At 38.7% G+C, this 25,246-nt stretch overlaps 1 protein-coding gene across 1 annotated transcript in view; it reads left to right on the top strand.

Annotated features, from left to right (window-relative positions):
* SLC35F1 (solute carrier family 35 member F1) overlaps window positions 1–25,246 on the top strand; it is a 220,878-nt gene that overhangs the window by 99,645 nt on the left and 95,987 nt on the right. The window lies entirely within an intron of this gene.

Raw genomic sequence — 25,246 nt, forward strand, 5'->3', positions numbered from 1 at the left:
AATTTAAACAGGAATGGATGACACCAGAGACACAAAGGTTGTCCTTAATAAATAGGGGATTGGATGTGGACTTCAGGAAATGTACACTTGCTAAGGACCAGAGCCACCTGAGAGTCCTTCAGGGCACGCACACATTTGCAGTGTGTGAAAAAAGTCATTACACTCATCTGTTCTGTGCTCAGGGTATAAAAGATGCTCTCAAGGTCAATCACTATGTCAACAAAAGTAAGAAAGTACAATTTTCAAGTTGGTTGAAATTGAGATATCTCAGTGGACCTAATGGAGTGGATCACTTACCCATGAAGCTTAACAAGCTGGCCTACAGTGTTAGAGTTTATAAACTGTGGAGAAAAGCACCAAATCTTTCAGAGCTGTGCTAGCTAACAACACGAGTGCTGTTGTCCATTGAAATCCATCCCTGAACTGTTCTGAGGGTGCCATGGAGAAAAGCAACATTTACTTAATGTATGAACTACATGTAACATGTATCACAATCATTTTCTCCAGAGTCTGAAATTAACATATCTTATTTTTGTCTATAAATAGTTCTAAATTTTAAGGTGAAATTTGCAAATCAATTTTTTGGCCTATTGGTATATTTCAGCTAAAAGTTATTTTTTCTTTTATGCTTAGTTGGTTTTGGGTCTTTATTCTGGTCTCAGTATGAATAGAGAGATTTGTTTCTTTTTAATAATGAGATTTGGACTGCAAAACATGGGCAAATAAATTGGATTTATATATATGTACATAAATACACACATGTATTTATAATTTTTGATATCAAGCAGAGAATATGACAAAACAAATCCAGAGATTGTAAAAGATTGGGGAAAAAACCCCAGAGCAAGAGTAGCACGGAGATTATGTTAGCATAATGGAGAGAACTTGATAAATAATGGTCAAAAAGGTAGAATTTAATTTCATTGGTAGCATATACATGTAGTGTATGCCTCCAGGCTTTTGAGTACAGAACTTCAAAGCAGCCAAGCTGACAGTAACTGATAGTGGGGAAGACAAGTGAGCTGAGGGGTAGGAAGATGGAAACAAGTAGGGAACTAGTGGTGTTTTACCTTACAAAAGCCCAGAGATGTTTATGTGATCTCAAAACACCATCCCTGTGCAATACATAGGGGGTTGTAGGAAGATGGGAGCACGTTTATTAATAAAATAATAAACTTTTTTGATTGCTCATCAAAAATGTGTGGGTTTTTGGAAATATATTTCAAGCATGTAGTTTGATACAGGTAAAATTATCAAAGAAGAGTTGCTGTATGCAGTGAGACTCAAAAGCAAATCATCACTGTGCAGACTTCATTCCTCTTCCAGGAGTGTTTGACAGGAGAAGCCTTTCAGGGACTGTGTGCAATCTTTCTCTAGTGATGGCTTAACATATTCCTTTCATTCTAAACTGCTGAACAAATAAAACTGTATGTAGGAAAATCAACCTCCCAGATAAAGGTGATGAACCATGAAGAGAAACCCTATTCCTTCAAATTTATTGAGGATCAAATGTAGATATATTTCTTCATGTCAGATAATGTCTTTCCATTCTGTCTGAGCAGTCATGATAGAATAAATGTTTCCAAATGGAAGTCACAGTGCCAAATCCAGCAAAGCTATCAATAACCTGGTTGGCTGGCTCTCATACATTTCAATATAATCTGGTTTGGAAGAACATGCTGGACTTAAAATACAAAACATTTCTATGAAATAAATAGAGCTTAAACTAAGTGATAGGAAATACTCATTTTTGCATTTCCTTCTTTTTTTGCATTTGATATTATTCACTATTTTCCACATTCCCATGTTTGTGCATGTGAACGTACAATGAATTGCTGTATAGAGTTGTGCTATGTGTGTATTTTAAGAGCCCTACTGCATTTTCTGAGCTCTCTAACACTTCTGGGAATTCATCCTGCAATTCTGTAAAAAGCCCTTGCTATTCCCACCAGGACCTCTGAGGAGAGGAGTGATCCCATTTCAAAGCAAGTCCTTCACACAGTGAATAAAGCCCCAAGGAATTGCAGAACCAATAAAAGGATCTCCCACTTCCCCTTTGCAATGCCAGGCAGTGATTTTTTCAGTTGGTATCACATTCAGAGCAAAATGATGCTGTAACAATCTATTATAGCAAAATAGAGTATCCAATTTGTTTTGTAAGTGTATTCCCCCCTCCAGTCCCCTCATTTGTTTTTCTCTCCTCTAGGCAGAAATTTAAGTACAACAATATTAGAACATAGACTTTTTTTTTTTTTTTTTTTTTTTTTTTTGGGTAGGTATTGAAAAAACTCTCATGCAGCAAAGATTAAAGTAGCCTGACAGCTTTGCTCCTGCTCTCTGGTTCATGCTATACATTATACATACTGGCATTAAAGATTCAGTGAAGGGAGAATAGCCATTAAGATTCATTGGGATGTTTAAGTAGGGGCACCTCAGTGCCACCTTTTGGGATGCTGCACCCACCTCTGTCACTGAAAAAGACACCTGGGCTGAGGCAGGCAAGAACATCTCATTCTGCACAGCAGCCTCTCCAGCTGAGTTCTCCCCCACAGATCCTGCTGTGCATGGCCAGACATTTCCTCTGCCTGATTTTGTAGTGCTGCCCAGTGCAGTTCAATAGCTGTGAATTTTCACAATATAGATAGCTAAGGTGAAGGAGTTTTACCAGATAAAGGGATTAATATATACATATATTTTCATCTGCTGTTGCTGAAAGCATTCTGTGTTCCAGTGGATTAAAAATTGTTATACTTGCAAACAGGGAAATTACATGGGCATAATGTTAGGGAGATCTGTCAGTAAAAAAAAAAAAAAGGAGATGAAGTGTGCCTGCTGATTGAACAGCATAGGGAATGGTCAGATCTGGAACTTTCTGGGGCATATGATGGTATTGGTAAAACAGGCCAGGCTGTGTGTCCCAGAGCCACACTGACCTGCTGGGAGCTGAGCCACAGCTCAGCCAGGCTTTTGATACCAGGCAAAGAGGACTCAGAAAAGACTCAAAAGAGAGACTGGAAAATATTGAAGGGCAAGTTTTGATGAATTTGTTCCATCCAGTTTAACTTTTACATAGATTCAGCCACTAGAAACTCATAATCTAAATGTAGGCAACATTACTAAAATTCCGTGAGAGTTTGGAATGGTATTCAGAGGGAAAAAAAAGTAAAGCTTTTTCTTAATTCACTGTTGTACCTGATGCTTACTGGAAGGAAAAAGCCTTAGAGAGAAAAGATAACTCTCCTAAGGGCTTTCTGTAAGTGAAGACCTAAATAGCAGGAAATAATGGTGGAGAAATCCTTAGTCTAACAAGAGTGGGCAAGATTCAATAGTAAATGAGTCAAGGTAAATGCAAACTAGATCTTGGACAGTGAAGAGAATCTGATACTGATAGTTTATGGCAACTGTCAATTACCATCAGTGGAAATTTAAAAGTCATAACTGGATTTTCTTTCCTTCAAAATTTAAACTTTTGTGCATGTAATATTATATTTTTGTGTATGTAATATTGTCATTTCTGCACATGAACATCCACTTGATACAGATATATCTCTTCAGCTCTTGCTGAAATCTTTGTATTTTCTTCTAGGAATCTTGTATACTTCAAAAATTAAGTATACAATCACTTTTTCTAATTGCTTGTGATTAATACTTCTGGTAAATGAATGGCATGTCTGATTATTTTTTTGTTTCTTTGCTTGCTTCTTTTTCCAGAAATGTTTAGGAGAGATGCAAGGCATTCATTAGCAAGACTTTAACATTCATTTAACATAATTACCATCCTTTTTCCTAAGTGGAAAGATTTCCTTTTCAGACCAGAAAGCTGTGCTTTGAGCTGATCACAACATGGGAGGCAAGAGGAGAGCCCTGAGAAAAGCCTGAGGAGGGGGACAGCCAGATTATCCACCAGGGAAAAAAGGGGGGCAGAACACTATATGCAAATAGTTCCTTCTCTTAAGCATTAAAATGTCAGCAGCTTATTCATCCAGCAAAATCATTACCTTTCACCAAGAGCAGAAGGAAAATTCATAGTTTTGTTCATTGAAATATTGCTGTGTTCCACACAAAGAGCTATTGTTGCTCCCCAGAAGAAGAGGACTTTATGGCTGTGTAGGATTCACATAATTTAGGGAGCATTTCTGTTTCATTTGCTAATTATCAAATTCTCACAAAGTGCCAACTAGCAATTTTCTCCAAACTCTGTTTACTTTTTCTGAGGTGGACTAGAGTTTATTTGAAAAGATAAACAAAGAAAGCCTAGGCACCATTCAAATCACACTTAAAAGGTCCAGCCATGTTACAGACTTTTTACATGCCATGTGGGTTTCTCTCATTGCTGCTGATAATTCATTCAGGACATGGTTAAGCAATTATCTTTTTCACTTTTTTTTTTTTTTTTGACTGCTAAGTCACTTCATGTTTGCTTTTAGAAATAGACCCAGTGTCAAGAGGATAAAGAAAGGCAGGAATGTGTAACTTGTCTGTAGAAAAACGTGGATCGTGACCCCTTTCACAATGATGCTCATGAAGTGGAGGAAATGTCTGTGAATTGAAAAAATTGATAACCCAAGAGGACAGGGCTATGCCATTTAGACTTCATCCTCACCTAGTACTGGAGATTTTTCCTGAAAGTGATGAAGCACAGATGACTGAGTCCCCCTTTTATCACATCCATTTTTATACCCTTTCATTATGTTTGTTGGCTTCATTTTCAGCACCTTTTCCTAAGAGAAATAAAACTTTAGTATTTATTTAAGTTTCCCTGCAAGCATATCTGGTTTTGTGGTTATAGTTCAGCTTGGGTCTGACCAGATAAGCACACTTAGTACAAATGGAGGACAAAATAGAGTAATGCCTGGGGAAGAATGCAGTGACACATTCTTTGCATGTTTATGTAGCCTTTCAAAAAGCTGAGAATGTTAGGAGGGGAAGTTTACTTCCTGGGATTGCTGAAATCAGAAATACAAATAATTCTAATTACATTCTAAATGATAGCTTTATAAGAGTTGCATGGCCATGCTTTGCTTCATCTCCTTGCTATTTTTCCATTTTTTTCACTCTTTACAGCTAGTCTTGTATACCCATGTAGTGGGCACAGTTCTTAAAAAAAAAAAAAGTGGGAATAAAGAAGCTTTTTTCTCATCTCTTTCCATCAGCTAAACTTCCCATAGAAGCTGAACAACATCCTCTTTATCAAGATTATGGGTTTCCACATCTTGGCATACTATTTCTTTCCTTTAGTGCGTGCCAGCAAACTGAACTAAGAGGCATGAAAGAAGAGAATAAGGCCATATTTATTCACTTACATCAAGAGCATTTATTTACATGAGTGGAGCAAGTGGGATATAAGTTGCATTTGAAACTATGAATTTGGAACTATTTGGAACACAATACACACCTGTGTTTCAAAAGATGACACATCTGTAACCTTCTGCCCTCATTTGAAAAGAATTGGTATTACTCATGGAAATATGAGTGAAAGAAAACAGCTGCCAGCCTTTTCAGCCATTTTAGAACAAAAACAGAGCCCAGCCCTGCACCCTGCCCAAAGTGCAGCCTTAACTGGCACTGACAGGGGGATGCAGTGCTTTGACCTGGCTATTGTGGAAATATGGACTGATGGCCTTTGCATTATTCATGTTAAATACACACTGCTGAATCATGGAAAAAACCTCTTAGAAGCCAGCCACTTTCTCTTGACAGCCTGAGTGCTTTTTAATTCCCATTCACTTATGTGGAAGGATCTGGCAAGCAGTGTCCTGTGACATTGGGCCTTACATTTGGTTCTGGTACATTGAATTGCTCCCACATGAAAAGCCACAGTAGAACAAATTGTGGACTTGACATTAGGGAACAATTCTTTGCCAGGAGGGTACTGTAGTACAAGAACAGGTTATCTCAAGAAGTTATAGATTATCCATCCACAGAGGTTTTTGAGTCTAGGATAAGCAAAACTAAGACTGCTCTAATCTGCTGTGTGATAGAGCAGAAAGTTGACATCTAGATGACATCTAGACATCCCTTTGAATTTCTACAATTCTGCGGCTTTCTCGGCAAAATGCATATAAATTAGGCTTTTGTTTTTGCTACACACTCTTTATCAAAATCAAATAGAAACCATTATTTTTAGAGAAAAAGTAAACTAGAACCCACTCACATTTTCACTGGTAAAGTGCTATTATTTTTAACAGTGACAGTAAGATTTGTTCCCTTGGATCACTGAAGAGCAACACACTAGTATTTCAGTGGAGCAATAGGGAGAATGAATTTAATTTGAATCCAGCTGTTGTTACAATGAATTCAAAAGGCAATGCAGGCCATAATAAGGAGCTAAAACCCTGTGGTTCGATAGTCAGCATTGATCTCTCTCTTATTGATCTTAGGGAAACCAAGATTTCATTCTATGGCATGAAGAGCCTCACAAGAACTTTCCAGCAGTTAATTTCCTTTTAAGTCCTTCTCTGATGGCTCAAGCTGTATTTTAAAATTAATTTTGCTCATTCTTTCTGCAAAGATGATTTTTACAGTTTGTAATAAATTTTTTAAAAGTATAGACTTTTTACACATCCAGGTGCAAAACCTTCAGTTTGCTAAGAGAAAATGAGTCTTTTATTAGCAGGACAGATCAGTTAGACTCCTTTAACTCTAATGACCCTTCTCACAGTGATAACATCCTTTACCTGCTGTGGGGAGTTATTTAAAAAGAGTTATTCTTACCTATCTTGAAAAGCTTCAAAATGTGAACTATAGAACACAGTCTCTATGGATTAGCATAGCATTCACCCCTATGCAAATTGTGTTTTAGGAAACAGTATTCAGTCCATACAGTGAAAAATTGTGAAAGAGGTAGAACAGTAAAAAAAATTTGATTTGGACTACAATGAAGTTTTCTTGGGGTTGAAAGTTTCCTAACATTTGATGGAGCTGAGAAATGCCACCAGTATTGACATTACTTGCTTTTGAATGGATTTCTCTGGCTGAGCATATTCTCTAGCTATTTCTCATGTCTTCCTTTTAGTTTTTCCAGAAAGTTCTTAAAAGAACACCCAAAAGATTCTACCTTCCAGTCAGTTGAGCTTTCATGACTATATTAAAAAATGAACAAAAAGACTTGGAATGTGTAACCAATGAAGGAAAAGGAGAGCAGATGGGAATTGATGTGCAGTAAAAGGTGAGGACTGTAGGAAGCATGTGAGGCTAGGAGAGGCAGAAAGCAGAAGTGGTTGTGCTTTGCTTGGGGGTAGGTGGCTGTGCTGTCTTTGCAGGGAAGGGGGAAGTTGTTTGGTCATTTTGCTTCAGGGGAGAAATTGAAGAAGTAGAATTCTCTGAAAAATCCAGGTGGTGTATTGTATGGCAACAACAAAACACTTTCTGTTGCAGCAGTAGCTAAAGGAGATATAATCCACAAGCTGGACACCTGGAAATGAGCAAGATCCTGCAATCTGCATCCAGAGGAGTGCTCTGTGCTCTTGGTGCTGGCTGGCAGTGAGGAGGTCTGGAGAAGAGGAAATAACTTACTGTTATACTGGTTTATTAAAGACCAAAGAGGTGATTCAAATATTCATTGCACTGTCACCTTGGCACTGATCTGACTTTGCAGCAGAACTGGCATCTGATTAATCAAATATTAAGGAAAGGTTAAAGTAATTAGTTTTAATCAGTGTGGGTTTATGGTGAATACTTTTTGTCAAAATAACTTTGTGCCTTTTCTGAGGTTGTTGCTAGTTTAGGGACAGGGATGAAATCATCAGTTTCAACTCTCAGCCTTTTCAACTTGGTAATACACAATGTTTTGATTAAGAAAGTAGAATGATACAAAATCGAGGTTGTACACACATTAGGTGGTGTTAAAACTGGCATAGTGGCAGTTTCTAAACCTAAACATGTTTCTAAAGCACAGGGGATGATGAATTGCATGCTATATTACATTATTATTGGTGGACATAAGAGAGAAAATTATTCCACATAAAATTTGCAGATGGCAAAAAGTTAAGGGGGTGTGGTAATAGTTACCAGAACAAGCTGTTGTACAGAGTGGTCTCCTCTGTTTGCTATGGACAAAATGCAAGAAAGCAGCAGGAGTCTGTATGAGGCCAAGTAACAGGACTATATATAGGAGTAAATACTGTGGACCAGGCTGATAGAATTGTTCTCTCTGTCCTAGAAAGCAGTATTAGAAAAGGTTGAGGCACTGTGTGGAATTAGCAGGGTATGATCTCTTATGTGAGTATGTGATGCAAAAGACATGATGAGATTTTTGATATGAGCAAGAGAATATTGAGGAGGTCTTGGTTGTTGTATGGCTGGGTTTGGGATACTGTCCCATTCCATTGTCAAAGGCTGAAGAATACTGATAACTAGAGAAGTTTTAAGTGAGAGCCACAAGAGTGCTAAAAGTAAGAACATTTTATAGTGAAAGGCTTGGCTTGCTTAATTAAACACAAATAAGATTAGAAAGTGACTTGATAGAATTTTTTATGTGTTAAACAAAAAATTGGTAATAGAGCATCAGGAAGCAGTAGTAGAGTGAAAGCTGATGTTACATAAATTCCTCTTTGAAATAATAGACACAGATTTTAGTAGTTAGGTAATTAATCTCTGGAGCAACTTGTCAAGACTCTCAAGTCTCTCCATTGCTGAACAGTGGACAGTATTGGATACCTTTGTAAAATACATACTCTGATTCATTCATTAATTTTGTGGTCTGTCTTATACTGGAGGTAAAAGTAAATGGCCACATGGATTCCTGATAACATTATGGCTTATTATATCTATGTTCTTTTGTTGGAACTTACACACACCTTAACCTAGTCTAATGCAAAATAAAATATAAAAGGGAGAAAACAAAAATAGAATGAATACCTGCAATAATTATGTTAACTTTAATTTTCTTTTCGAACATGCTACTTGTCACTGTAACAGACAGTTTCACTGGACAAACCTTTGTTTGCAAAAATCTATTCTGCAGTAGCTTCCTAAGCAGAAGCAGCTTAGCCAGGATGCCAGGTCATGCCAAGCACAACTGGTTACAGGGTCAGCCAGCTGCTGGCCCCTCATAAAACTCTTCTGATAAAGTGATTTTTCTTCAATGTATTTTGAGCTTTACTTCTGATTTATTAGCTAAACTTGCAGTTTGTGAATATTTTTTTTTTCTTTTTCCCATTTTAACTTCTTTTCATATAGCAGGTAGCTGACAAAAGCCATAATATGACTTGGTTGTAGAAAGTTGAAACTACCAAAATTCATGCTAGAAATAAGGCTCAAATATGCTTTCCTTGAAACAACTTAGTTAGGAATCTGATGGGTTCCCATGCCCTGAAGCCAAATAAAACTGGATGTCTTTCTGAAGGAGGATTTTGTGCAAGAAGTGCTGATTTTAGTTCTAGAGTTGCTCTGTAGAATATTTTGGTGTGTGATGTCCAAGGTTAGATTGCATGAATGGATTCTTTCCATTTTAATTATATCATAGCATGGAAAGTATCAAGCTGTGTATTTTTCTAAATACCCTGTGCTGCTCGAGTTAGCTGTTTGATGTGAAGCTGCCTGAATGCTACAACTGGGATCAAAAGAAATTTGTTGGAAAAAATTCAGAAACTCAGATAGATTTCTTAAGAAGGAAACAGTTTTTTAAGAAAAAACAAGTGGAGGTTGCCTTCTGTCTTGTCCAACATCTATGCTGGGATGGTTTACTCTTCTCAAAAGTGATCTAAGCATTAAATATTGTATTGAACATTAAAAGTTCTGAGATAATAAGCGTGGTGAGGTGAGTTTGAGGGCATTCACTTAGCAGGTAGCCAGGGAAATCTGAGATACAAAAATATGAAAATGTTAGGTTTTAGCAATAGATCTGGAGTTGGCAGATGTATTAAGAATTTTTTTCTGTGGGAGTTTCTTCTCAAATTGTGAACCTTACATACTTTGGATATGAAATTTTTGTTTGCTTGATAATGAAACAAAAAAGCACTTACCCTGGCAGTCTGCATCGCCATTTTCTTCAGAGTATTGACAGTGACAAGAAAAATGTTTGGCTGCTGAGACTTTCAACCTGACTCAGATTTCACTTTAAAGAATCTATTTTTCTCTGTGTCCTTTTTCAATTGATTGAAGTAAGAAATAAAGACATACATCAAGTTTACCTCTAGGGAGACTGGACATGCCATCATTTAATTTTGTCAATGTAAATTTCTTCTACAAGTTACATTCTGACCCCAGTACCTGTATATTGGTTAGAAAAAGAAATTTTGTATAAAATTCCGTGTGTATAGATCACAATTGTAACTGTCATGCTTGCATCACAGAATAGAATCATAGAACAGTTTGGGTTGGAAGCCTGTCTAGTCCAACCCACCAGCAATAATCAGGGCCATCTTCAACTAGATCAGGTTGCTCAGAGCCACATCCAGCCTGATCTGGAATGTTTCCAGGGATTAAGCTGGTACCACCTTAATGGGTAACCTGTTCCAGTGTTTAGTCTGAATGTCCCCCATTTTAGTTTAAAACCATTATCCATTGTCCAAGTAACAGGCCAGTTGTCTGCAGAACAAGCTCACCAAAGTAGAGGTTTCCTTTTGAAACAAAACCAATCTAAATTCTACTCAATTTCTGTCCTGCAACACTGGGAGGAGGATGGAAGAGATTAAAAGAATGGAGAGAAGAGGAGGCTGGAGCTAAATGGACATACTTTTTAAATGCCTGATGAGCTTCATCCAGTTTGATGAGAACTGTTTCTTCAGTCAGGAGCAGGGTGGAATGGAATTGTGAGGTTCAGCCTAAGCTGTGTCAGCGAAACTGTAGAAGAAAAGCACAAAGCTTCAGGAAACTGAAAATCAATATATCCAGGCAATGAAAGCATTTTTATTACAAAGAACCAAAAGGTGTCACACAACAAAAGGTTTGCTGAAAATAGAAAAGAGAAAAATGTAAGGCTTCAGCTTTCCCAGGTAAAAAATAAATTGCAGCTACAAAGAGACAATACAACATACTTTTTGCAGGATAAGAAGGTCTTGCCTACAAGGAGTTAGAAGGGGTGAAACCTCCAGCACTGGAAGGCATCTTCCACTGGGTTTTCTTGTGGAGACTATTTTTGTGTTGCCCCTCCATTCCCATTCTGCTTCCTATATAAAGGCATTTGGTAGGTGCTCATTTGATATAGAAAGGAGTCTAGAGTACAGAAAGAGAAAAATTTCTTTCCCTTAGATTTTTTTTGACCTGAACAGACACAACAGTGGAGAGTAAATTGAGGCAAGGAGAGCTGAATATATCCATGGGAGGTCTGTGGCAGAACTGAGTCAAGGTGTACTGAAAAAGCCCCACAGTTACAGACCTCTGGCTGCTTTTCCTGATCTCCACTGCAGAGTAGGCAACTCTGGACCAAGGACCATAGTTCCCATCCCACAAGCCATCCTGGATTACTGAAGTGCTTTGTCTGTCTGACCCTGCAGAAATAATCAGACACAATAGAAAGTCCTGCAGGTGTTTGCCACAGGGTCAGGAGGTACAGGGTTGCTGGGTTTTTTAGTCTGAGACAAGCTCAGCAGAGAGCATGGCCTCAGCATGGTTGCTGCTGCTTCACCTCCCATGTTCCTGGTGCTGGGCACAGCCAGAGGGAAGGCAGGAGTAGACAAGGTGAGACAAGAGGTGCAAGGAGATCTTCCCCATCCCTGTGGTGGATTGACCTTGTCTGGCAGGCAGGTGCCCACCAAGCTGCTCTCACTCCTTCACTTCAGCAGTTCAAGGGCACCGTGTAAGATAAAAAAATCACAGGTTGAGACAAAGGTAGGTAATGGATCCCAGCCAGACCCTGGGTGACCCCTAGGACCTTGTAGGCAGGTTGTTCTCATCTCATCTTAGCTATTTCTCCCCTTTCTCAAAACAGTGCCATTTCTCAGCTGTTCTCATTTCCATATATTTCTTCTGAAATACAGCAGTGCACTCTCCCTACTGAGTAGTTCAGGAATGCCCTAAACATTCATTAGACCAACCTAAAGCTTAAGCAAGCAATTCAGCAAAGATTAAACAAGTGATTACTTTGATGTTTCTCAATGATTTGATCTCTCCCTGTGCTCAGTCAGCAGCTCCTCAGCACCCCAGGCAGTCACATCTCCATCTTTGGACATGAGATGTTTTGGGCAGGCAGTGCAGACAAATTTGTAGGTCTCTTATTGCATAAATCTGTATTATCTTCATTTTCTCAGATTGTCATCTGTACAGAGCTGTAAAATCATTGACCTTTGTATAAGGTTTGTGTTAAAATTAATATTATCATTGTTATTTCTTCCTTCTCAAAGTCTTCTTGTAGTTTGTTCCACAGTGCAAATTGGATTTTTAATTCTGATCTCTGACTATGAAAAGACATTGTTCATTCTGCTATGAATGCTCTTTCTTGAACTGAAATACTCTTCTTGAAGGAGTGGTTTCTGAAGCCACAGGTCTTGAACTATTTTAAACTAGAAAAGGATAAATTCATAATATAATGAGTCTTCCTAATATCTGATTTCCATAGTTTGATGAATTTCAATATAGAATGTTTCATTAATATTATATAAAGAAGTGATTTGCAGGCAGATTAAGTGGTTGACACAGGTACTAAATAATAAAAGCATATAAATTAAATTCAAGCACACAATTAATTACAAGATTAATCTGTTCTTATCTAGTCCCGTGATATCTCTCAAGTATTCCTGCATATTCATAATCATGTCAGTTGAGCTTGAAATTATTTTTTTAATAAATTTATTTATATGTAACCTTAACATGATACTAATGATATTATATACCTCACGAAATAGAGAGAGAAAGAAAGAGAGGAGGGAAGGAAGAAAGAAAGAGAGGAAGGAAGGAAGAAAGGAAGAAAGAAAGAGAAAGAAAGAAAGAGACAGAAGCTATTTGTAATTCTATAAAGTCTTTGTTCTTTGTCTCTAGGTTCAGGGATTTAACATGGCCTTGGCTGAGCAACAGTCCATGTTGATGAGTAACATTTTCTAGAGCTAATAGTTTATTCTGTTACTTCTCTCTAAGTACCTGGCCCTGTCTGCAAGCAGATTTACAGTCTGTTTGTAAAGACATGTTCATCTTATCCTTTCAGTCAGAATCTGTAGAAGCTGAATGGTATCCTGTATGGTAAATCATGGTACAGTATTTCACATGTATCACCAACTTTTCAGTCTTATCTGAATTTCTATGTTCCCACTTGGGCAGGCCACTGGGATGTTAGACCTGCAGCAAAATTTTCATGGGGGAAATTCAGGGGTGGCTGCAGTGGCTTTAGGAAAGCTCACTCCAAAGTCACAGCAAGCCCTGTCATGGCTCAGATATGTGTGGATGATCCATGTGTTCAAACTGGGCTTTAAAAACAGCATTTGACTTAAACTAATTTAATTAAAACTGAATTAACTTTTAGTTTATTCCATAAGTAAAAGAAGGCAGTAAATTAAAAGGTAGTTTGTTGCCTCTCTGTAGTATAGGTACTTTACAGCCCTGCATGGCCCTTGTCAGATAATCCCTTCCACACATAAATTAAGCAGTGCACGTTGCTCAGAAGCAACATGTAAGATATCTGCAGTCATGTTGCAGGATGGCCCACAGGAACATGAGCACTTAGCCCAGCTGTGCACTGTATATGATGGGTGTGTCACCTGATTCACTTATGCAGCTACGAGAGAATTTCTGGCTTTTCTCAACTTGCTTTATTTCTTACTAGGAGGAATAAAAAGCCATCAATGGAAAACGTAATGCATATCCTTAGAGTGCAATCCAATTTAATGGCTAGCTTCAGTTCTGAAAGGCAAGGAAGCTATGACTGGGATTTTACCCTTCAGTCATAACTACAGCCTTAGATGCCTTTCAGAAGGGTGATTTCTGCTTCAGAGCAAATGCTATTGAATAACACAGAAATACTTCCTAATCTTTTTAATGCTAATGATAGGTTTATGCATGTATTTTTCTAACAGTAGCAATCTAAACCTTTAGAGCAGAGTGTCTCATATGTCATGCTTACACAGATATGATTTCATCCCTGATTTTTCCTCACTTTTCTACTGTCAGACTGACCCTCTGCTCTCTGTGCTGTAAGTACAGATGTGAATCATGCTGGGAGGGAAAATAAACTCGTTGGCTGAAGGCTATGACCACACTTGTATATGGCTGGGATGCAAAAGATCCTCTGAGCCCTCTGGTCTCCTGGGCCAGGGTGTGTTTTGGGATGCTGTTGCTCTGTATATGGGAAGGAGATGGCATATCAGCTGCACTGGAGACGCCCCCAGTGGCCTGGTTACAGCCCTGCTCAACTGCCTCTACAGGTCAGTGCTGGCAAGGCAAAATTGTACCCACCAAGAAAATATTTTACTTGATTTTTCTTTTTTTGCATATCTGAAATTTAGATGCTGCTATTGTGAAGAAATTGCAATAAAGCAACCTGGAAGGCAGGGAGCAATGCTCTGGCCAATGTCACTTGGTTTATTTCCTTCAAGAGGACTTTAGAGCTCCCCTTTTTTCACAGTTTTCATTTTAATTTAAGTGATTCATCATTCCCCTTCTTTAGGTCATCAGTGACTTCAGTCATACATTTGGCACTGCAGCAGGTTCCTGTAGGCCAGGAATTTCTCTGTCTTGACTTTCTAAAAATCTGCAGCTGGCAACTTCCCAGACCACTTTCGGTTTATTTACTTTTATTTATTTCAAACACCTTGCAATTCTGAATTCTAATAAAACAGGAAAAGTGAGATCAGTGGCCTTATGTTTTTTCAGCTGAGCCTGTTCCATTATTGTGTGTCAGGTCTGTAGTAAATTTACAGTGTTGACAGAGGCAGTCGTGCTGTTTCACCGAATTGAAAGGAAGAGAGAAGGGAGAGATTTATGTTGGAGCCTAAGGGTAGAGCAGTAAACCAGAGCCACCACACTCGTTCCTGAAAATGAAGAACTTAGTGTTGTTGGACTTTTCATTTAGCAGGAGCTGAATTCTCTCCAGTTGCAATTTCCAGTTAAAATGGCTTTTTTCTTTTTGAATTATAAGCAGAAAGCAGAAGAATGCAGATGCAGAAGTTTGGACCTCTTGTGCAGTTTTGGCTGAGCAATGATTACCACTGCTGTGCATTGAACAAACAGCAAAAGCAAGGAGAAGTACTTGCACTTCACCTCTCTGTGAGGCTGGCTTTGCATCTTTCACCAGGTGCTTCCTTTCCTGCAAGACCCTTCTGTATCTTAGAAGTAGGAAGGCTGTGAGAGCACCCCTGGGTTATTGCTGAATCAGTTTTGGGCTCCCAACTCAAAATGCCTTAGAGGTACCTTGCTTTCAGAAAAGAGCTGTAGCAGACAGAATAAAACTCAACACCTGTCAAGTTCTGCAAGCAGGGCACTCACAATTGATCCAGCTGGGCCAGGAAGGGTGTGTGCTGCCTGCTGAAACCTCTCATTACTGTAGCTCTGGGTTAGTTACTGACCCATACCAGGAATTCACTCCCCAGCTGTGCTTCTGCAATTTCTCTAGAGCCAGAGCACAAACATCTCTTCTAGAGGGTGACACCCAGCTCAGTCAAGCAGCCAAACTGTTAAATTTTAAGTTTGCCTAAGTGGCTTCAGGGGTCTTATTCTGCACTCACATATTCTGCCTCCTGTGTTGTAACAACCACCAGATTAGTGGTAGTTCTATTGAGGGTGTTTTATGTTTCTTCATAATGAAGTTATGTCACCCTGAAACTCAGTATACAGGCTTCACAGGCAAGAGTAGGATAGAGAAAGACACTCACCCAAAGGGGGAAAATCCTGATCTCCATGCATTAAAGAACTGTTGGGGAAAAAAAATGCATAAAATTTTAATGTCCTTGTGTTTGTCATAATATCCATGAGCAAGCAACTTTGAGCATTGCTCCTGCTTGAGGGGCTGCAGAATGAGGTAGCAGCAATACAACCCACACATGGGAAAAAGCAAAAGAAGGTCAGAGCCTTAAAGAGCTGGAGTTAGAATGAGCCACAGGCACATGAGCATCTCTCCTTTGAAGCAGATGGAGATTTGGAAAAGTGTGCAGTGGCTTAGTGCTGTCCTTGATGAAATGCTAATGTGGGTATCCTTTGTCTTTCTGTACCAGGGGTGCAATTAAGGGGCCAGTGTTCAGGGGCCAGTTTCAGGACATTTTTCTTAAGGTTTCTTTAACATGCTTCAAGTATATAGATTATGGAGCAAAAACTCACTGTAAAAACGATGCAAACTTATGGGAATTGCATATGCCTACTTGGGGAGAAAATGCCGCCCACAGAAGCAGGGTTTTTTTTTTAATTCTGGAACAATTTTCAAGAGGAAAAAAAAAGTAACCATTGTGTTCTGAAGTTTTAAATGTAGTTAGTTTTATCCAAGCAAAAGGTTTTGCAGAATCCAGGCAGATAAATCTGATTTTTAAATTAATCATTTGCAATAGATATTAAGTGCTCTCTAGAATGAAAAATCATTGTTATTTTGCAAATGCATTGATATTTAAAAAATGGAAAAAAATTCTACCTCTTGTAATAATTGATTTAGTAGCTTTATTTCTCCATGATAATCATAGATTCATTTTTTGCACTTCAATCTTAACACCTGCCTTTTTTTGACCTCCAGTTTTGCAAGCAAGCTGTAATTTTTTTAGCTGCCTAATTGTAGATGAACAGTCAGTACTCACATATGCATATGCTTAGAGTTACGAATTTTATGGGGACAGAAATTCAGAAAAAAATTCTGCCACTTTCAGGAGCATCAGGAAAAATCTGAAATCATCCATCATTCTGACTCACATACATTCTATTTTCTAGGAACTCCAAGCTCATACTTCTGTGTTTCTGACAACACTGAATTAAGTTACAGTAGCATCTATCACTTGAGGAATCTTGAGTCATTTGAACTTGTTTTCCATCAGACCATTCAATCAAGATTGGCTTATCAGTGGCAGGAGTACAGCAGGAGCTGTAATGCTTTTCATCTCCTCCTTTATCAGCTGTCTCTCAATAGCTGTAAGAGTCCATAAACCCCATCACTGTGAATGGTATTAGCACTGTACAGTAATGGCAAGAGAGCAGTAAGAAGTGATGTTGTACTACTTTGGGCACTGGTGAGCTATTTTCCTTGATGCTGGGAATCATCCAGGTCTATTACTGTAGGCTTTCAGCTCCTCTGAGAAAACTGGGAGCTGATGATGATCTTAACTGAACTGAAACTTTATAACTCTTTCTCATATTATCTAAAGATATTCGTCACTGTATTTATAATGTCCTGAGCCTTAGGCACAAAAACCAGTGCAAGTGAGATGAGCTAATGCAATTTGACAGTGAATTCCTTTTCTACAAGAAACAGAGAGCCATCAGTCAGTCCACATCCTCGTTACTTTCAACATCTGAAAGCTCAGACTGGTGCATTTAGAACAGGGTAAAGATAAATAACTATCTCAAAACCATATCTATTTGTGTGCTTTATTCTTTAATGATAAAAATCACTGATCAGCAGTCCAATGACTGCCTAAATTTCACTGGCAAAAATGGGGTATTTTCAGTAGCTGTCACATGGATTTTTAGCTTGAGAAATTACAGCTAGCTCTTAATACATAATTGAGTCTCTTACTCTATTTCTAAGACTGGAAATATCACTTTTGAATTAGTTTCTGGATAATGATGGCAGAAGTTACTTTTTAAAAAGTACCATGTTCAGCAGTTGGTGTTTGTAACCAGTTTTGTAAGCTCTTGTATGAAAAATTAATTCTGTCATTTGTTATTCCAATCTAGATCAAATATTTACATATTTATATATTTATATGTCTTAATTTCTCTAGTCATACTTTGGTAGACAATGAAATTTATAAAAATTTATGGACTGCAGCTAGCTTTGGTCAATTTATTTGACTAAAATAACCTGAAATACAATTCTTTTATCTCATGGTCATCTATAATTATACTTTTGATTTCATCAGAAAGATTGAAATATTTTCAGTCTATCTAGTATAAGCTGAGAAATTGCCAAGAACTGTATATGGAGAGACCATCATTCTTAAAGAGAAAAAGCCTCTGGGGCTCCACATCTGGTGATTTTTTACCTGAAAATGAACCAGGAAATTGCTGATTGGAAGGCAGATGGCTTCAAAACCTAGGCATGTTTTTAGGATAGGCATGTTTCATTTTCTTTGTTAGCTCTCTGGTAGGATGAAGATGACTATAAGCAAATTACACCAACACAGACACACCCCATGCCTCCAATTTGCTTGTAAGGATTTAGCACTGGACTCCATCAAGATAAGAGCATCAAAGTTTTGTCACTGCACTTTCCTTTTCTATCTTTAAACATATATCTTATTCAATAATAATAATTTAAAAAGGAGTGCCTTCTTTGCACTTAGTGCAGCAGATGTCTCAACAGTACATAGTTAACTATTAGGTGCAGGGGTATGTTTTATCTGTGTAACAGTAGTCTTAAAAAATTCCAGTTACTAAAGTGTTGTAGGACACACATAACTATGATCATGTTTGTGTGTATATGTGTGAAGTTGGGGCATAAGTGTATGGTAAATTAAACCCATTTTCAAGAACTGCTGAAATTGGCAATATACAAGAATTGGGACAGTTCTTAGGTAAAAACTCATCTTAAGAAACTGCTTCAGAAACTCCCAAGGCTGGCTGAATGTAATTCAACTTTGTTTTCATCTAAAGTCAACAAACTGGGCTGGTCCTTCAAGCTATGACTGAAAAGAGCAGAGCCTGAATCTGTCACAGCTTTGAGTTAGATGTGCCTACATCTTGATTTTAAGTGATGTGTCCAAAAGGGGACAAGCCCAGTTAAATGAAGTTAAAATCATGCCCAGTCATATTTGAATAGTAATTAGAACCTTAATGTCTTGTATAGGAAAACCTCAAAGCAACTAGGAAAGCCAAAAAGCAAAGGATAAGAAACATGTGCAGCTGTCCCCATGCCCAGGGTGTCCTTCAGCCAAGGCAGTGGCTGCTGGGGCTTCTTCAGCTCTGGGGAAGTGCTGGCTGCGTGCCCAGGTCTGGCTGTCCCTTCACTGTCCCCCAGGGCTGTCCCTTGGATGCTGCCATGAGCTGCTGGGCCGGGCTGAGTGAACAGGCTTGATCTAGAGTTGCAGTGCAAGTGACAAGTTGCTGGAGAGGTGGCAAGAGAGGATGATGAAGAGCAACAAGGTGCAGAGCTCCCCTCCTACCCTCAGCTTATGGCAGGGAGAATTTCCTTCAAGCCTCAGTGGGAACTTGAGGTAGCCTGCAACTCACTGTGTGGGAAACTCACCCTTTGTGCTGAGATCCAGTACAAAGGCTGTGCATCACCTAAATGCAATAAAGATTTCAGAATAATGACTCAGTAGGAATTAAGTGATGGATAGGCTTGGTGTTGCATGGGTTTCTCTCTGTGATTTGTTGGTTAATATTAGTGTTGTTTGTATTTTAACAATATTTAACACAAAGCAGTCAGTGGCTTTAGTTGGGATTCAGACTTAGGTATTTCACTGTTCAGCAATGGCTTGATACCTTCATTCTGAAAATATTTTCCTTGCCAGAAATACTAAAAATATCTTTTATTTAGACCTACAAATCCACTGTATTTTCTTGAGACATCATCTAGAACAATTGCAGAGAATGTAGCCTATGGGAATAGTTGACCAGCAGAATACTATGGCACATCAGCCCATGATGTTATTATCAGTATATGTGTTGGGCAATGTGTTTGCTCTTAGTGCTGTGAACATTTAATGATAGAATATTGAAACTGCTTCTGTAAATTGCTCTAAAGCAGTGTGCAGCAGCTTTGATGCATTAACTGAAGATACTTGCTGCAGTCCTTACCTTATTGAGAGGCAGAGAGGAGGGGAGGGTTGCATGTGCCAACTTGTAGAATTTCTCCCCTGTGTAACAGGCATGTCAGAATAAGGGGAAAATAAGAAAAGACAAGTTTCCATGCAAAATCAGTGTAGAATTTTGTTCTCTAGATGCAATCAATTTCAGAGCAATGCAGGACTAATAGGAGACTTCATATGCTTCAAAGCTATTAAAAAATCTGCAGCTTTAGCTTTCACTGAGAGCTCAGTTGATTGTCCAGAACAAATCTTGTTAATTTATTCTTTCATAAGCTGCCTGTGTCAGTGTTAAGTGTGAACCACAAAATATGGAAGTAATGCCCGTGTCCTCATTAAGCAGCTATTCAAATGGGGGGTGGTGTGGGAACTTAGGAACTCAGCTGCAGTGAAAACAGTCACATTCCATGCTGGTGATGGTAGCTAGTATTTGTGATTTTGACATGTGCTCTTCCTGTTTTTTCTATGGTAATAGGCATCAACAGTTCTACCAGATAAGTAGAATATTAAAATAAGATTCCACATCCACCTATAAGCATTTAAATAAACATGACTGGATTTCTGTAGGGGCATAATTTCAGCTTACTTTGAATCAATGTGAAGTTTTTAAGACCTTGTTTTATTTTTCCTCACGCTTTTATAGAAACACAGTAAAACACACTCAAGTGAGGAAGTTTGGCAAAATCATAGTGCTGTGACAGACATCATCAGCTTCACTATGGCATAGCAGTCATCAGTCTCTGAATGAAGTGGATCTGTTTTTCCTTTTTTTAACTGCACACTTGGAACGTTTGGAGTGGTAACTTCACATGGCAGTCATTACAGTCCTGGAGAAAGTGTGATCCTGCCTGCAGGCCCTTTCCAACAGTGCCTTAAAGCAGCCTTTGCAGATGTGCTCCTCTAGGGAAGTTTTGGCTCAGGAAACACACGGCCAATCTCTTGTCTGCTGGAGCCTGTGGCATGCTGAAGGATTAACACACCTCACGCTAGAGATTAAAAGTAGTGGTAGTCTCTGTTCTTTACCATCTGAGATACTCTAAAATGCAATGGGGACTTGCCAGTGCAAAAGAGAGGAGGGAAAGCAGTTAAATTAAACTGACATGGAGACTGCTTTGAAACAGGATTTAGTGTCAATTAAATAGGCCTGAATGTTTAAATCACTTGGCTACCCTCTGCATGTCCAGCATACAGCAGCTGTCATTGTGTGGCTCTTTCTGAAAGTTGCACTGCCTTGATTTTGTGTTGTGAAGGGTGTTTATGTGTTCAGGGGAGGATATGGGAATGAACTAGTATTCAGAGCTAAATATTTTAAATTCCTGAAATATAATTAGAGGATAACCTGCAGTTAGCTGTTTAGTATACTTTATTACACAAGTGTGTATGTGCAAGGAACCAAGCACTAGCTCCAGAGTTCTTTGATATGAGAATGTCTGCCTTCAGAAGTTTGGCTCTGTCATGGCTGATAAAGAAGGAGATAGTCAAGTGACAAAAATTTCCATTAGCCTGGAGGAGCAAGTAAAAACGATGCACAGCAGCTACCAGCCCAGACATTTAAACAGAATTAAATAGCTCCCAATGTGAAGATGAGGCTTTGTCTTCTGGCTCCACTTCTAAAGAGACAATGAAGAAGTATTTTAAAAATTCTGTTAGTATGCTATGAAAAACCCACTTAGCAACATGACACCTGGAGGTTTAGGAGTAATTCTGACCTACTTCTCACTTCGAAATACCCACCTGATCCTAGGTTAACAATTGGACTGAATGACCTTTTCCAGCCTAAATGATTCAATGATTCTATGCATTTATGAGATCAAAGTCTCACTACAAGCTGAAGATCTTTCCCTGTTCTAACTTGGTTTGAGAAAGTACTGTTGGTGTTAGTGAGGGAAAATGGGATTTTTGAAGAATTGCTTTATTTTGATTTAAATAGAATACAAGTAGGGAAATAGAATAGCTCTCAGCTAAAGAGAAATTGGATCCTGAAAGGCAGAAACCCTCACTTTTATAAAGCTTTTTGTACTGAGACTCTTTTTGGTGTACTGTTTAAAGGCCATCAAACTACACAGCCTTTCTTCAAGATATGAATGAATGTTGCTTTCTCAGTGAATGAAGGTGCTTCTGAAGCTAGCACCATAGACCAAAGGCTTAGGGGAGAAATCATCCTTTGTGCCAGTCTTTGAGTGGTGGAGCATATGAAAAGCAACACAGAAAAGGAGAACACTCCTATCTCCTGTTGCAGATAGGAGACATGTTGTATATTTCGACAGTATTATGATTTTTGGGGGAGATACTTATGAGTGCTGGAGATGACAGCACTGAGTTCGTATCTTTTTTCTTTGTCTAACGGAAATAGTAGATTTTCCACAGCCATTGAAATCTTCTTTGCAGTGTTTGCTTGCTGCTGCTTCTCAAAAAAGATTGGGTATATTATTATTCTTATCCAAGAATTAAAGGCTCAGGAATTAAGACTCTTGTATTATTAGATTATCGTTTGCAGGGAAAAAAATTAAATACAGTTAATGTTACCAGCATGTTTTGTAAAATTCAGGTGTCTTACATTGGTTATTAGGTTTATCTAAAACTTGTATTTTTCTGTGTTGCCAGTGACATTGTCACCAATTTAAACAAGTAATTTAAGATTTGCTTCCACTTTTCTGTTTGGAAAGAGATGGGTTGCTCTTTTCCATTTGGCCAAGGCAAAAATGAATATTTTATCCAAGGAAAAATGAGCATTTTATTGATCTTGTTATTTGCTTTCTCTTCATTTCATTACTGTTTCCCATGGTAATGCTTAGTGTGTCACAGCCTACAGTGGTGAGAGAAGGGAAGGTCATAAAATCTTCACAAAATCTTCTGTGCCACTGCTTGTCATTCATTTCTGTAATGGGCATATTACTGGGCATGGCAGGAGAGTTTAATGTGGGCATGAACAGACTTGGGAGTAGTGAAATTTTATAAAATAGATCACCTTTGCTTCAGATCTGAGCATTTCATGGGCGCTTGAAGTAGTTCTCCTTAAACATCTAGCATGCTACTCTTTGCACTGATGAAATAAGAATAAAAGATTTCTATCTTTCTGTGTTATCCATCAACTGTGAAATGTTTATGTATGAAGAGAAGCACAACAGCTTGGTTTCAGAATGAGTTCCCTTACATAATTAGAAATACCAAATGTGTGCAAAAATCAGAGACAAGCAGAATGTATGTACTCTATCATTTATGTAGTCAGTGTTTTGAAAGACAGTGACATTGATGGTACTACTTGCACTTGGAGTCCCACAAAGTAGTTTTCTATTTCTGTTTAGTAGTTTACATTCTGTTTTTGTCTAAAAGACAATTTTTACTCCGAAGCTCTTTCAAATTGCAGAGATTATACTGATTGAACCTCTACAACAACCTACAAACTTGATTTTTACCTACAGTCTTGATTTTTGTTCATATCTACATTTACTAAACTCCAACTACCCTTTGTGTTCATTGATGACTTCAATAATACAATAGCAAGTGGATTTTTGGACATATTTTGTAATTGACAGAAGACATATTCTCAATGACTTTTTAGGAATAAGACCATAAAATTTGAATTACCTTTTTGTTTATAAGTTTATGAAATGTGAAATACAGAAGCTGAGGACAGGCTGTAAGGGTGTATGCTGTAGACATCGACTCTTTAGGAAAACTTCCACTTGTAGATGTGGTTGAATGACTTGGCAAAGAATCACAATGAAAAAATATGGTTGTTTTTGAAATTGCAAAATAGTAATGAGAGAATCAAAGTGTATACCAGAGAGGGCTACAGCTATCAAGCACAGCTTTGAAATTTACCTGGTGTTTTTCAGGTGTCGTTGGTTGGATTTTTAATGCAAATGTCAGTACAGACTGGTTAGGCCTGGTGACACACCTGAATACAGAAAGCTGAGCTAAAAAATACGCCTTTTGTAACACCTCATAAAATTTCCCACCAGTCTGGAAAAAATGATTGGTGTGGCTCCCAAGAACTAACAGCCCTAGGGAGCAAGAAATATGTTATTGTGAGAATCCTTTCCTGAGAGAGGGTGTGTTTAGCTTTATGGAAATCTAAGTAGGATCCAAGATGCTTCTCTTCAGAGCAGGTGCAGTCTCACAATAAATGTAATACAACTTTCATTCACAGGCGCAGCTGAGATAGAGACACACCTGCATTTCCTGTGAAGTGGGCAACTGATTTGCAAACATCTAATTTACTAATGAAATGAAGCTATAGAAATGGCAGTAGGCAAGAGGACAACCCTGCATGAAACTTAATTATAGAAGGATGTTGAAAACAATATCCAGCTAAATGAAGAACTCTAAACAAATGTGCAAGATTAATATGTGGATTTAGATTGCAGTCACTATTCAAATTTCCTATCTCCATGTCAACAGCAGAGCAGGTAACAGCAGGAACTGAGGATCAGTAGCATTTGTATCATGGTCTTGGGTGTCACCACTGTTGAGTGTGTTCCCCATGGTTGTGTTTCACAGTAGAGTGAGTAAAGTGAAAGTGGAGGTAGCAGTAGCAGAGTCTTACTTGCTGCTTATCCAGTAGTCTCCCATCAAAGCACAGGGTTTAGCACAGTAAAGTTGGTTCATTACTCGTGTGTCAGGCTCTTTGTCAGCGAGGTATGTTAGCTGAACATAACTACCCAGCCTCCTGTGCTTTCCAGTGTCTCCTGGTTAAATCACGCCATGACTGACACCCTGACACACTAGTGGGAGGATTGTTTATGAGAAAAAGGGAAACAAATCTGACACTTGAGTTTACCAAGTTGTGGGAGCACAGATGCTCATCACTGCCAAGCACGCAGAGCCGAGGTCAGGGAAATCTGTCAGGGAAAGCAAAGCAGCCTTGAAGCAACATTTTTTTAAACTGTCTGGCAGAGAAATACTGCTACAGCTGAGCAAGGTGCTGCCCCCCTTCCTCTGCTCCCTTAGGATTGCCTAATTCCCTTTCCTCATTCCAGGCTCAAATGAGACATTGCAGACCATGCTCCTCTCCTTGTGTCTTCCCCTAGGGAGCTCAGCCCCTCTTTTCTGGGGACCGGTGGCAGCAACAGCAGCAGTGGGCAGGGCTCAGACTAGATGTCCCCTTTGGATGCCCTTTTGCTCTCCCTGGCATTGTTTTTGCTTGCTCCTCTACCAGACCAACACTTTTGCATTTCATTCTTCTGCATGGAAAGGTGTAGCTGTAGAGCAGGCATGGTCAGCAAGAGAGTGCTGACACATCTTCATGGGAAAACTCTTAAGGGTAATTTAACAGGAATATCTGTATTTTCCTGTGTTGTGTTTCCTGTGTCCTGTGACAAAATTTGGAAAAGGAGGATTGTTTGGAGCCAGTTGGACTGTGTGGTTAGATAATAAAATCTACAAGAAGAGTAAAAGAGATGGAGGTATTTGGAGGGAAAAAGTCTTTCAGA

This window comes from Oenanthe melanoleuca, chromosome 3 (genome assembly GCF_029582105.1).
Source record: "Oenanthe melanoleuca isolate GR-GAL-2019-014 chromosome 3, OMel1.0, whole genome shotgun sequence".
NCBI classification, from domain to species: Eukaryota; Metazoa; Chordata; class Aves; order Passeriformes; family Muscicapidae; genus Oenanthe; species Oenanthe melanoleuca.